Below are 13,703 nucleotides of genomic sequence, written 5' to 3' on the forward strand. Positions count from 1 at the left end.
TGTGGCCTCATAGAGGCAACTTACTTCGGTGAGCAGTGTTGGGTGCCTGAGTGAGGAAGTAGAGATGGCAGAGGAGAGGTGCAGTGGGGCTGTCAGGGCCATGTAAGGCTGTCTGCAGGACTCCTCAGAAAGGTTCAGTACTCACGTTCAGTGCAAGGAAAGACAAAGACCTTTATTGCTACAAAGTCGGGTGGGGGACTGAAGTCCTCAGATGGTCTGCAGGCTTGAAAACCAAATCAAGTTGACCAACAGCCTTCAGTTATAGTCATGTGGTATTTCTGCGACTTCTGAATTTCCCGTCTGGGGTTTTATTAGCTTTTAGTGAAAGGCGACATTGTGAAGAAACCCAGATTAGAATTCAGCTTATAAAACAGCTGAATGAGAAAGTGGGATAGGGGAGCCAGGAAACTACGTAGAAAATCATTGAGCAATTACTCAACACAATTAAAGCCCAAACACCACCGTCTCATGTGCACTCCTTGAGCTGGCAAGTAGGGAAGTGGGTGCGGTGCCAGAGCCCGGGGAGAGATATCTGTGGCTCCCTCACTTCTGGTCTCAGAGGCCTGGAGGGTCCTCTGTTCTGAGCATTTTCCATGGCCAGGGGCTGGTTTCAGGCCTAGACAGACTCCCAAAGCTAAACAAATGAGCAGCCCTTGCTGGCCATGACTTTGCCATTTAGAAATGGCTTTGGGGCTCAGAATGAATGGCGAGCCTAATGCGGACCCAACTGACAGACTTCAGCAGCTTTGGGGAAAGTAATAAAAATGAGCCCAGGAGTTTGAGACAAGCCTGGGCAACAAAGTGAGATCCCGTCTTTACAGAAAATTAGCTGGGTGTGGTGGCACACGCCTGTGGTCCTAGCTATTCTGGAGGCTGAGGCAGGAGGATCGCATGAGCCCAAGAGGTTGAGGCTGCAGTAAGCTCTGTTTGTGACACTACACTCCAGTCTGGGTGGCAGAATGAGACCCTTTCTCAAAAATAAAAAGAAAAAAGAAAATGAGACCAGTAGTGGTCTAGATAAGTGAGCACTTTCGGATGGCTTCCCAGAAATAAGTAAGTGATATAAACCTCAACTTCCCAGCCCCGTAAAGAAGAAAGGTTTTTTGCGGGGGTAGGAGGAGGTAGGGAGGAGGCTCCATTTCATCAAATCTGAAGGTAGACTTGAGAGTTTATAGTTTTCCCAGACTGTGAGGCTTCACCCAGCCTTTCTGTCTCTGCCAGTGCCAGGATGCTACCTGTCCTGCCACCTGTGCTGAGCGGGTGTCCCTAATGTCCGTGATGGTTCAGGCTGGAGTAACTAGAAAAAGAACTCAATTAGGTTCCCAAGGAAGAAACTGTAATTCAATCCCTGCCCAGCTCACAATGGTGACCTCAGTATGTGTCTTAGCCATTTTGCATTTAAGATTCTCTATCTATAAAATGGCAATCTGCTGATCTTAAAAAAAAAAATGTGGAAAAGATAATAAAATAAAATCCCAGTTCTACTGAGTTCTAACAGCCAGAAACCATGAGCCATTTAAAATTGTGTTTGTCTCATGTTTATGAGAAAGGATGAAATAACAGATATCTAAACCAACACCAGGGACTCTTTGAAAAGCTCAAATTCTAGGGCAGTGGTTCTCAACTCTGGCTGCACATTAGAATCAACTGGGGAGCTTTTGAAAAACACCAGTCCCCAAACTCCACCTCAGACCAATTAAATCATAATCTCTAGGAAGGAGGTCCAAGCATCTGTATGTTTTTAAAAGTTCCCCGAGTGATTCTAGAGGGCTGCCAGAGTTGGGAGTCATTGTTGGGGTATGCCAGTTGGATATAAAGGTTGAGCTCTATTTCTAGAAATATTATACAAGATAATTTTTTTATTTCTCTAAGAGCTGAAAAATATATCTTTTTTAAATTGAGATATAAGTCACATACCATGAAATTCATCTTATTAAAGTATGCAATTCAGTGGCTTTAGTATACTCACAGAGTTGCGCAACCACCACCACTCTCTAATTCCAGAAAAAACCCTTAGCTGTTAGCAGTCACTCTCCTTTCTCTCCTGACAACCACTCTTCTACTTTCTGTCTCCATAGAGTTGCCCATTCTGGGCATTTCATCTAATGGAATCATACAACATGTGGCCTTTTATGCCTAGCTTTTTTCACGTAGCATAATGCTTTCAGGGTTCACCTGTATTGCAGCATGTATCTGTACTTCATTCCATTTTATTTCTGGATAATGTCCCATCGTGTGGATATCCCGCATTTTGTTTGTCCGTTCATCCGTTGGTGGACGTTGGGGTTGTTTCCACTCTTTGGCTATTGTGGACAGTGCTGCTGTGAGCATTCGCATGCAGGTTTTTGTAAGGATGTATGGTTTCAGTTATATTGGGTATACAGTTGACCTTTAAACTATGCAGGGGTTAGGACGCCAACCCCTCCTGCAGTTGAAAATCCATGTATAACTTTTGGATCCGTAAAACCGAACTACTAATAGCCTACTGTCAATTAACAACTTATTTTGTAGGCTATATGTATTATATACTGTATTCTTACAGTAAAGTAAGCTAAAGAAAAGGAAATGTTATTATGAAAACCATAAGGAAGAGAAAATACTGTATTAATACCGTAAGTTTACGTTATCTGTCTACAAGACGAATTGTCTATCTGAAGTGACAGGCAACCACACAGCCACAGACTTCAATTTCTGGTACACATCAAGCAATTCAACTTTTTCCTGTAATGTCATGACCTTTCTCTTTAAGGAGCACTTTCAGCATCACTAGTGGCACTTCATATGGGGCACATGGTATTATTCAGGGTTTACGGTATTGCACTAAACATGATGAAAACTACATGAGAACCGCAAGAGATCACTTTTTACTGGAATAAGCAGTTTACTGGAGAGATGAACTGCTCAGATAGAGATCACTAGCATCTAGCCGTTGGATACCTGTGACACGAGTTCACGGCAGTAGCAACAGGAGGTGGCTATGAAATTATTACAGTAGTGGCCAGGTGCGGTAGTTCATGCCTGTAATCCTAGTACTTTGGGAGGCCAAGGCAGGTGCATTACCTAAGGTTGGGAGTTCAAGACCAGCCTGGCCAACATGGTGATACCCTGTCTCTACTAAAAAATACAAAAAAGTAGCTGGTGCAGTGGTGCGTGCCTGTAATTCCAGCTACTCAGGAGGCTGAGGCACAGGAATTCACTTGAACCCGGGAGGCAGAGGTTGCAGTGAGCCGAGATCATAGCAGTGTACTCTAGCTTGGGCTACAGAGTGAGACTTCGTCTCAAAAAAAAAAAAAAAAAAAAAAGAAAAGGCAAAAACAAAAAAATTATTACAGTCGTACAGTATGTACTGTATTTAATTTTATGCAGTGATTATTTAATATTGCATCTTTGTTTACATTTCTCTTGACAATAAATGGTGCCATGTACAGTCTGTGCAAAAGTTTTGATAAATTTTAATGTTTTATAATAGATTTATGGTAGTAAATGATAAAATAGACTAGTATGTACATATATTTTATGCATTCATGACATGCCTTTTTCTTAATTTTTTCAACATTTCTAGGCTACATAGTTTACAAGTTTTTCCAAATTGTCACAAATCTCCAAAAAATGTTCCAATATATTTATTGAAATAAATTCACATATAAGTGGATCTACAAAGTTCAAACCTGTGTTGTTCAAGGGTCAACTGTATATCTAGGAGTGGAATTGCTGGGTTGCACGGTCACTTTATGTTTAACCATTTGAGGAGCTGCCAGCCTGTTTTCCAAAAGGGCTACACCGTTTTACATTGCCACCAGCAGTGTATGAAGGTTCCGGTTTCTCTGCATCCTCATCAACACTTGGCATTATTTTCTGTCCTTTTGACCATAGCTATCCTAATGGATGTGAAGTGGTATGTCATTGTAGTTTGGTTTACCTTTTCCTGATGCCTTATGATGTTGGGTACCCTTTAATGTATTTATAGGCCATTGTTAAGTCTTCTCTAGATAAATGTCTATTCATGTCTTTTGACATTTTATTTATTTATTTTAATTTATTTTAATTTATTTTAGTTTTTTGAGATGGAGTCTTACTCTGTCACCCAGGCTGAAATGCCGTGGTGTGATCTCTGCTCACTGTAACTTCCACCTCCCAAATTCAAGTGATTCTCCTGCTTTAGCCTCCTGAGTAGCTGGGACTACAGGCACATGCCACCACGCCCGGTTCATGTTTTGTACTTTTAGTAGAGACGGAGTTTCACCGTGTTGGCCAGGCTGGTCTCTAATCCTGAGCTCAAGTGATCCTCCCGCTTTGGTCCCCCAAAGTGCTGTGCTGGGATTACAGGCGTGAGCCACCATGCCCGGGCTCTTTTGACCTTTTAAAATTGAGTTATTTATCTTTTTATTGTTGAGTTGCAAGAGCTCTTTCTTTATATATTCTGGGTACTAGATCCTTATTAAATACATTATTTGCAGATATTGTCTCTCATTCTGTGGGTTGTCTTTTCACTTCATAGTATTCTTTGAAGCACAAAAGTTTTTAATTTTGATGAAGTCTAATTTAGCTATATTTTCTGTTATCATTTGTGCTTTAGGTGTCATATCTAAGCAACCACTGCCTAGTCCTAGGTCATAAAAAATATGTCTTTAATTTCTTCTAAGAGATTTATAATTTCAGCTCTTAGAGGTCTTTGATCAATTTTGAGTTAATTTTTACGTACAGTGTTAGGTAGATTTTATCACCCCGAAAAGGTAGGAGTCCTGCTTCATTCTGTGCAAGATAACTTGATCATACTAGAATACTGGAGCAGGCCATGGGGCTTGGGAGCTCCAGTCCCTTATTGTAATGGTGAGGCATGTTAGGTGCTGTGAGGTTCAATTGAGAGATAAACACTGACTCTAAGGGCCTATTTGAACCTAAAGTACCTCCTAACTCTTATGAAAGGTTAAAGTGTGTTCTCCATGGTTTCTATGTTCAGTCAATTTTAATAGCATTTAAATTGGGAAGCTAGAACTGATTTCTGAGGTATTATGTGTATCTTAACACCAGATTAATGAACATGACCAGAACATTGCATGACTCTATCACAGGTGAGCTGCCAACTCTGCCATATTTTTAAAGATCTTAATTCTTTGGTAGATAACCAAGATTAGTTGAAATGCAAGTTCGGATTATGGATACATCAGACTCAGCTAAATGGAAAATGTATACCATAGAAGAAAATAAATTCCAGCCAGGCATGGTAGCTCACGCCCGTAATTCCAGCACTTTGGGAGGCCAAGGTGGAAGGATTACTTGAGGCCAGGAGTTCAAGACCAGCCTGAGCAACATAGCAAGACCCTGTCTCTACAAAAAAATTAAAAAATTAGCCAGGCATGGTGGTATGTGCCTGTAGTCACAGCTACTCAGGAGGCTAAAGTGGGAGGATCACTTGAGCCCAGGAGGTCGAGGCTGCAATGAGCCATGTTCACACCACTGCACTCCAGCCTGGGTGACTGAGACCCTATCTCAAAAAAAGAAAGAAAAAAAAAAAAAAAAAGAAGAAGAAGAAGAAAGAAAAGGAAGGGAAGAAAGTAAGTTCTAAATAGATTAAAAAGAAGTTTAAAAAAATTAAAAGATACCTTTAAGAGTTTTGAAAACGATGTTGAAGCATCCTATAAAAGCCACCGCAAGTGATAATGGTGTGATAATAGACCAAAAGAACGCAAGAGAAATCTTTTAAACAGACTCAAACTATACAGGGAGGGGCAGTTTGGAAGGGGAGTTAGATCCCTACCTCATGCCACACTCAAATATATCAACTGAATGAAAGATTTATTTCATTATTCTTTCTACATTTAATAAAGAGGTGCTTGCTAATGGAAGTAAAAGATTCAAATAGTACAAGTAAAATGAAATTCTTTCTTGACTTTCTCTTCTCCTCTCTGCCTAGCTCCACTGTACTCTCACTGCTATTTGGTGTGTGTTCTTCCTGGCTGATTTGAATATATACGTATACAACTACTGTATTATTTTGTGTATTTTTTAACACAAAGAGGATTATGTTATTTCTATTTGATAACTTGCTTTCCCCCCCACTTAATAGGGTATCTCAAGAGACCTTTCCAGATCAGTACATATGGGCTTACCTCATTCTAATTAGCCACTGTGTTGTATTCCATAGTAGAGATGTACCTTGTAAGCATTCCCATATTGGTAGACATGTTAAGAAAAAAAGAACATACTTGAACACACCTTTGTATGCCCAAACTAGTCTTTCTCCAGCATAGATTCCTAGTAGCAGATTTACTGGGTCTGATGGTATGTGTGCATTTTATTTTATTGTATTTTTTAGAGGCAGGGTCTTACTATGTTGCCCAGGCTGGACTTGAACTCCTGGGCTTAAGCAGACCTCCCACTTCAGCCTCCCAAGTAGTTGGAACTGTAGGCACATGTACCATGCCCAGCTAGCATGTTAAATTTTAATAAATTCTGCCAAAATACCATCCAAAAAAAGGCTTTGTAAAAGTACAGTTTTATGAATAGTATGGGAGTAATACCCTTGCCAACTTTTTAAAAATTTAACTTAATCCAATGGGCAGAAATTATACCTCATTTAAAATTTTTTTTTAATAAGCAGAGAAAAAACTTGTAGAAGGTATTACTTAGTTTTTTTTCTTTAGTGTATACACAGAAAACTACCTGGGGCTCTCTTTGACAGCACATATACTAAAATCGGAACAGTACAGAGAAGATTAGCATGGCTCCTGTGCAAGAATGATGCACAAATTTGTGAAGCATTTCATATTTTAAACAACGTACTTAGAGATAGAAAAGAGAAAATTACCTAGAAGTGGAATGAGATTAGGAGAATTAGGAGGATTAGTTAGAATTTTTTCTAGTTAGAATTTTTATTTTCTAAATTGAAATTCTAGTTTCAAGTTGTTTGAAAATAATACAATTTTAATTTCAAGCTGTTTTAAAATAATAAATGTATATTGCTTTTGGAACTTGAAAAAGAATAAAGATATTTTTAAAAGAAAAATAAAGCCCTCTTGCAGCGTAATTTATGTTGCATTTTCTCTCAGTGCTGAGCAGGCCTAGAGTTGAAGGTGGCAGGTGAACTGTATATTAAAAGCCTTTGTCTTCCAGCAGTAGCAATACTGTACTTCTGTATGGCCAATTGTCAACAAAAACCTGAGCGTTTTGTGTCTTGAAATGATGGACTCATGTGCAGATAGATTGTTGTGTGCATCTGCACTCCCGGCCTGTTCATAGAAGACTTCCAGGGAAGCAAGCAGAAATGCTCGTCAGCCCACATTCTTATTTATTTATTTATTTATTTATTATTTTTAATACAGAGTCTCACTCTGTTACCCAGGCTGGAGTGCAGTGGTGCAATATTGGTTTGCTGCAGCCTCCACCTCCCGGGTTCAAGCCATCCTCCCACCTCAGCCTCCCAAATAGCGGCGATTACAAGCCTGCTTAATTTTGGATTTTTTTTAGTAGAGTAGGGGTTTCACCATGTAGGCCAGGCTTGTCTCGAACTTCTGACCTCAAGTGATCTACCTGCCTTGGCCTCCCAGAGTGTTGGGAGGTGTGAGCCATTGCACCCGGCCTCCACATTCTTGATTCTAGTTGCTCAAGCAGTTTTCTCCACTCCTGTGCTTCTTTAAAGCAGTGGACATGATGTAAAAATTGAATGTTACCACTTTAGTTGGATCCTGAAGATGGGTAATTCATTGATAAGGACTGTCATCCACTTGGATGCTTTCTTCAGAGTCCTGTCACCAAGAACGGATTGGCAGTCCACTCTGTAATTCACAACATGCCTTTATTACTGACAAAGTTCCAAGTGAAGGTAACTGTGAACTGGGACTATTAACTTCCTCTTGTTGGGCCCCTGTACCCTGTCTGCAGGGGCTAGGGGCCAGTGGCCATGATGAGAAATGAGCACACGTGGCTCAAGAACAGAGCCTGTGATTTGCCCATTGGTACTGAGTCCGCCTTGATGGGAAGTCAGTGGCAATTCTTCCACCTACACATTACTGACCTTGCCTTGTTGGTGGCTATCTTGTGTGTTGGCTCTTGACCAGAGAGGTTCTGCAGTCACTCCATGGGGCTGTTTGACCACAAAATATGTCAATGGGTTAGTGGTTTTATGCCAAGGTAAGATTTTGATAGAAGGCAGTTAAGGTGGTAGTGTAAAAGCGAGGAACAATCATGGTTCTTCTTGAATACAAAACAGTGTTCTCTGCCACTAATTGATTGACTGCAAAGTCCTAGCCTCCGGGATGGGTACTCTTTGTAAGTCATGATTTCATTTAATTTTCCAAAAAGTCCATCCCACAACCTGTAATCTCACAGCTAGCGTGTGACCAACACTATATTGAGAGTGGAGTTTATGCTAATCCAGACTCAGCAAAATCTTGACTAACTGGGACCCTTTCATCTCATCCAACATATTTTAGGGGTCTCCTATGGGCCAGGCACTGGTCCTGGTGCTGGAAATCCAGAGATAATGCCTCCCTTCAAAGAGTTTCTAGTTCAATAAAGAGAGCCTCATTTAATCAAAAGTGTTGCATGTACTATACTTTTAGAAGAAAATTAATCCCAGGAAACAAACGTCTTAGGGATGTTTTACTCTAGGGAAAAAAGATAATCCAATCTTTTGTTTTTAGAATGATACGCATTAAATCATTCTCCTGAATGTGAATGTTGACACCACTTTCTGGTCAGAAATGTCATTCAGAACAACAGTGTTAAGGGACTTTCGTGGTATTCTGTTGCCCAAAGTGTTTCAGCTATGTTTACTCCTCATACCAAGAATTTTCTCAGATGCTCAAGAAGCATCTTCACATCTTCATTGATGCAGAACAAATAGGAATTTAAACCCACATTTTCATAGTTGATTTTAGTACTCTTTTATAATCAGTGTAGGAGCAAACATTTTAAGTTTGTTCATCCCTTCTATAAATCTTGTAAATAAAGTTGATACTTGCATGTCACTGATGAATTCACTTCCAAGTTACCACCTGCGACCTACCATGCACACAAGCAGTGGTTGCTGGCAGGTGTGGTCTGACCCTTCTTGTCTTTCACACCACTTTGTCCCTTATCACAACCAGCAAGCTCCTCCCACTGCACCTGCCTGTGTCCTGTGTGCTGTGCACATCCCTGATTCCCTAACCATACACAGGTTCCTCCTTTTTTCTTTCTCATGGCACCCTTGGGCACTTATCCGAAACATAGCTTTGTATTTTTTTGTACACACAGCTGCCTGCTAGCTGTCCCTCCTAGAGCAAATACTGTGTCTGTTCTCTTCACCCGTGTATAAAATTATCATCGTGGTGCCACACTCATCATTAGCTTTTACTAAAGGGTGGGTAGATGGAACGTGAAAGGGTAGGTGGGTGGCTGGATGGACAGATGGAATAGTTCTTTCACCAAATAGAGATGGCCCCTAACTTATGATGGTTTGACCGAACAATTTTTTGATTTTACGATAGTCCTAAAGTAAAACACATTCAGTAGAAACCGTACTTCAGTGCCGTATTCAACAGATTACATGAGATATTCAACATTATTATTAAAAAGGCTTTGTATTAGGTGTTTTTGCCCAACTGTAGGCTAATGTAAGTATTCTGAGCACGTGTAAGGTAGGCTAGGCTAAACAATGATGTCTGGTAGGTTAGTTCTACTAAATGCATTTTTTTTTTTTTTAAAGACAGAGTCTTGCTCTGTCACCCAGGCTGGAGTGCAGTGGCGCCATCTTGGCTCACTGCAAGCTCTGTCTCCCGGGTTCACACCATTCTTCTGCTTCAGCCTCCTGAGTTGCTGGGACTACAGGCACTTGCCACCACATCTAGCTAATTTTTTGTATTTTTAGTAGAGATGGGGTTTCACCGTGTTAGCTAGGATGGTCTCCATCTGACTTCATGATCCGCCTGCCTTGGCCTCCCAAGGTGTTGGGATTACAGGTGTGAGCCACCGTGCCTGGCCTACTAAATGCATTTTTGACTTAGTATATTTTCAACCTACAATGGGTTTATCAGGATGTAAGCCCATTGTAAGTGGAGGAACATCTGTACTTGAGTATGGGGTACTTTCTAGTACTGGCCTGTTGCAGTGAATCAGATGTCACCTCTCAAATCACCTTCCGGCAGGGGAGAGAGAGAGATGTGTACAGCGTGTCAGGTGGGGATGGGCACCACGAGCAAATAGAGCAAATAAAGCAGAGTAAGGCAGGTAGAGAGAAGAGGTGGGGATATTGTTGTGCATGTGTGTCAGGAAGGGCCTCATGGAGAAGGTGATATTTGAGCAGAGACCCGAAAGAAGTGAAGGGATGAGCCATATCTAATTCATGGCTAAATTCTCACTGTTCCATGTGTTCAGAGTGAATTCTATCCGTGTGTCTATCTTGTCTCATGGTGCAGTTTTAGTTTTTGCCACACATCTAAAGCTAAATACACCAGGTTTAGTGGAGGAGGGTCCCTGGGAGGATGGGAATGGGAGCTGCCTCTTTTTATGGAAGGGACAATTCCAGAGTGGGAAAAAGATATTTATGGGCCACATTTTTTATATCTCCAGTTTACTTTTTATTGTCTTGAGGAAGTAATAGATCTTTGAAAAATGTAATTTTTTTTTACTTCTCCTCTTCAGAGACAATATGAAATTAATAAGAACAAGATTACTTTACAAAACATTCTGGGCTTGGCAGGTTCAGCCTCATTTATATGTCATTGATTTCTTTACATTTTTCTCTGCATCTGTTGTAGGATTTTACAGGAGTCATAGAATAATGGGGTCAAATATTTCTCTTAATCTGAAAGGCGCCACATGAAAACAGGGTGGTCTGGTTGTAAGCATTTCCTCCAAGTAGGACAGACGAATGTTACATATCCAACTCAGGTAGCAGGCAAGCTGTTTCCGATTTCCAGGGAGGCCCTTAGAACAAGCTGGCCTTCGTAAGTTAGGCTAGAGAGCGAATGAAGCAGTATATCTCTAAGCAGTAGCCCAAAGAAGAAAGTGATTGCTGTCTCCAATGGAGGGATCACAAAGGTGTGGAGGCCTGAGTGATATGTTCACCTTCCTTTGCCTGCAACTGTGGACACAGTTATATGTGAGGCGGTGGCACTTGTCCTATTTGGGTACATGCATGAGATGGAAAGGCTTAGCTGACCATTCTGCAGCCCTTTCCAAACTGGGTGTTTCAGTGGCAGTGCCAGTACTTGCTGGGAATCCTGCTGCTTTTCCTGTGGGCTGCCCATTGCTTATGCTCTGAAAAGGCAGTTTGAAACCTCAGTGTCCTAAGGAGCATCTTGGGTGAGAAGAGAGATTGGGAAACTACACAGAAGATGCTCAGGAACTTCCAACCTGGAAAATGCCAGGGCAGTAATTCTCAGAGTGTGGTCCACAGACTCCTGATTCAGAATCATCACAGGTGCTTGTCGAAATGCGGACTCCTGGGCCCATTCCAAGGCACAGAAGGTGCAGTATTGGAATTGAGGGGCTGTCTCCCAGGGCTGACACGCACATACACGCAGGCAATGGGGAGCGACATCTTTGCATAGAAACCCACTGAGGCAGCTGTTGCATTTCCTGATTATGAGGTGATTTATTTCCTCTAAAAATGTGTCCTATCACCCCTTCCCAGGGAGTCTAATTTAGCAGATCTGGGGTGGTTCCAGACAGGGAAATCAGATAGAATATTAATGAATTAGGAAACTGTTTTCATTTTTTAGCAGGGAGATCTATTTGAGACATGGGTGTCTCTTGGTAAAATATAAGGTAATTGGATCTCCATATTCTTAGAATCCTGGCAAAGAGAAGGATTCAGAAGGGCCTCACCTGGGTTGTGCCCATGGGGAACTGGATATAGTCTTCACAGGTCAGTGTTGATTCAGCAGTATTTCTTGAGCCCCAGCTCTGGGTGAGGCCCCATGGGGAACACTTCCAGCCATGCTACCATTAACTGGCTCCTTGTAGTAACCCAGCTGTGCCTTTCCCCTTGCCTGCTCTGAGAGGCCTCGTTCCTGCCTGGCCCCTTCCCCACACTCATGGGCTTCCCCATCTCCATTCTACCTTCTGCCCTGCTGGGGAGGCTGAGGGCCCAGCACAGTTATGGCCCCTGGCTGGAGCTCTGTAGTTTCTCCCCTCGGCAGGCATCTCCACTAGTGCCATGGGGTTGGTGCTAGGTAGACAAGTGTGAAGGGCTAGGAGAGGGGGATAGAGGTTTTGCATTGGCACAGTAGCCAAGACGACAAAGGTTGGAAAAGAAAAGGTAAAACTATCACAGTTTGCAGATGTCTACCTGGAAAACCCAAGAGAGTCAAGTGAAAACCCATCATAGCCAAGACTCGTCCGTGGGGGAGGAAGAGGTTTCACCAGGCCGTTGAAGGAATTTTCAGACAACAGTGTGGAGGGAGGGCTGGGTTCATCCAGGTTGTTCCCAGCCCTTTGTCCTTGTCTATTAGGGCCTCTTTCTTCCATGGGGAGTGGCAAAGGAGTGGCGACTTAGTATTCTAAATAATAACCTGGTCATTTCCAGAGTATTTGCCATGTGCCTGGCATCATTCTAAACATGTATATCAACTAGTTTAATCCTCACAACAGCCCTGTGAGGTGGCGATTTCGGTCAGCATCACCTCATTACCTCCACATACAGGGAGGGAAAATGAAGTGTGGAGAATCGAGGCAACCTGCCCAAGGGTCACATAGCTAACAGGTGGCAGAGCCCAGGAACCTGCACGAGACACCACCCACACTGCACTGCCTCCTGTCACACAGCAGGATAGGTCTGTCTCCCAGAGGCACCTTGACTTCTGCACTCATAAAACAGGCCACACAGTAGGGATTCAGTACGCATTGTTGAATAGCTTTCATCTAAGGCAGTTTTCTGTCTTCAAGGCAAACAGTGGCCTGAGAGCTCTGAGAATTTAGTATCCAGGGATCCAAGTGCTTTCTTATTTACTGAGAGATAGGCATGTCTCTGGTGAGATCCTGCCAAACATAAACTCCTCCTTATTAATAAATTGAGGAATGGTCTGGAACCACCAACATGGAGACTATCAACAATATTTACATCAGTTCTCTGAGCTGAAAGGTGTGTGCACAGCACTGCCCCTGATGTCTGTGACTTTCAGTCAGAGACTTAACCTCTCTGATCTTCAGATCTTCACTGGTTTAAAAAGAAAGAGCTGGGTCAGTATTACCAACCTCAACAGGTCATTGTGAGGATTAAATGAGACAACACATGGGAAGGGTCTCATCCAGTGCTGGCTCGTGGTGGGGTCTCCATGAAGGTAAGTCTCTCCCTGTGCCTCCCAGGAGGGCCAACAGCTATGTGGGATTTCACAAAACATTGATGCATTATAGGACCTGCTCCCTGCCCTCACCTAGCTTATAATTTAGGCAAGAAGAGTTTCTGAAACCACAGACATAGAAATCATAATTCCAGGCCACAGCAGGGGAGATCCCACATGGCAGTGCCTGGTCTGGTCTTTCAAGCAGGCATGACCTGTGCCCATGGGCCCAAATCCCTTGTAGCTGTGATTTGGGGCAGGAACAGTGATTTTACAAAGTTAAAAAAAAAGTCATGTAAAAATCCAGACTTTCAGCCAGGCATGGTAGCTCATGCCTGTAATCCCAGCATTTTGGGAGGCCGAGGTGGGTGGGTCACCTGAGGTCAGGAGTTCAAGACCAGCCTGGCCAACATGATGAAACCCTATGTCTAGTAAAAA

General features: G+C 42.4%; 1 protein-coding gene and 1 non-coding gene across 2 annotated transcripts in view; both read left to right on the forward strand.

Moving 5' to 3' along the window:
• TCF7L1 (transcription factor 7 like 1) overlaps nt 1-13,703 on the forward strand; it is a 179,285-nt gene that overhangs the window by 66,025 nt on the left and 99,557 nt on the right. The gene's annotated exons all lie outside the window — the stretch shown is intronic.
• Nucleotides 6,667-6,773, forward strand: LOC111551159. Its single transcript, XR_002734288.1, has one exon. It is a non-coding gene; the product is annotated as a U6 spliceosomal RNA (small nuclear RNA).

Source organism: Piliocolobus tephrosceles, chromosome 15 (assembly GCF_002776525.5).
Source record: "Piliocolobus tephrosceles isolate RC106 chromosome 15, ASM277652v3, whole genome shotgun sequence".
In the NCBI taxonomy this organism is placed as follows: domain Eukaryota; kingdom Metazoa; phylum Chordata; class Mammalia; order Primates; family Cercopithecidae; genus Piliocolobus; species Piliocolobus tephrosceles.